General features: G+C 37.1%; 1 non-coding gene across 1 annotated transcript; it reads left to right on the top strand.

Moving 5' to 3' along the window:
• The first annotated feature begins 438 nt into the window (after positions 1-438).
• On the top strand, positions 439-541 carry LOC132537275 (U6 spliceosomal RNA). Its single transcript, XR_009548734.1, has one exon. It is a non-coding gene; the product is annotated as a U6 spliceosomal RNA (small nuclear RNA).
• Positions 542-1,219: the final 678 nt, after the last annotated feature.

Raw genomic sequence — 1,219 nt, forward strand, 5'->3', positions numbered from 1 at the left:
AACCGGGATCCTTATGCAGGTCCTTGTGTTTTGCGCCACCTGCGCTTAACCCGCTGCGCTACAGCCCGACTCCCCCTCTCCCTCTCTTTTACCCTTTCTATTTTTCTCTTTTAGTCTCTATCAAAAAAATAAAATAAAAATAAATGCTGGGAACAGAGAAGTTGTGTAGCACTAAACCTTAGTGATAACTCTAGCGCCTCGTACTTCACACACACACACACACACACACACACAAAGTGCATATGGACTAATAATAGCTAGTGAGTATGGTGAACTTGAAAAATCTATTAGGATATAAGAAAACACAGATTCAGTCTGAGATACATTTATTTGAAGTTACTTTTTTTCATTATTATTTTATACATAGGTCCATGTCCACCAAAGGTGGTATGAGTGCAGTTTTAATATAAATAAGTGGTATGAATACCAAAATATCATGTTCGCTTTGGCAGCACATACACTAAAATTGGAATGATGGAGAATATTAGCATGACCCCTGCACAAGGATGATACACAAATTCGTGAAGCGTTCTATATTTTTTTTAACAAAATATCAAAATATCAACCAACAGACAGAAGGATACAGGAATATATAGGGTCACTTACAAATACTTAAAAATGGCTGTTCTCAGGCAGAAGTTGAAAACAAGATCAGAAGAGAAAACACAAGTAGAAACTGAACTGGAGTTGGCATATTGCACCAAAGTAAAAGACTCTGGGGCGGGTAGGGGGGAGAATACAGGTCCAAAAAGGATGATAGGATCTAGTGGGGGTTGTATTGTTATGTGGAAAACTGGGAAATGGTATTCATGTACAAACTATTGTATTTACTATCAAATATAAAACATTAAATCCCCAATAAAGAAATTAAAAATAAATAAATAAATTTTAAAAAATGGCTGTAGTTACAGTCTCCCTTATGGAAACCACATTGTTGACCAGACAAGGGAATTTTATGGAAGAATAGTAAAAAGACTCTTCCTGGGAAAGGAAAATGAGACCCTTATATAGATTATATGTTTGCACATGGAACTGGACACAGGCATCCGATGTTTGCCCTCTGTTAGTGACAGAACATTTCGTTTCTGTAGTCCCTTTGTAGTCTTGTTATTTGTTTAACCATGTGTTACACTTTTACCCCTGCCAAAAGGTGGGAACACCATGAATAGCACCATGAATAGGCAGTCCTCCATGGATGATGGAGTTATGCTTTAGTCTT

This window comes from Erinaceus europaeus, chromosome 2, assembly GCF_950295315.1.
Source record: "Erinaceus europaeus chromosome 2, mEriEur2.1, whole genome shotgun sequence".
NCBI lineage: Eukaryota > Metazoa > Chordata > Mammalia > Eulipotyphla > Erinaceidae > Erinaceus > Erinaceus europaeus.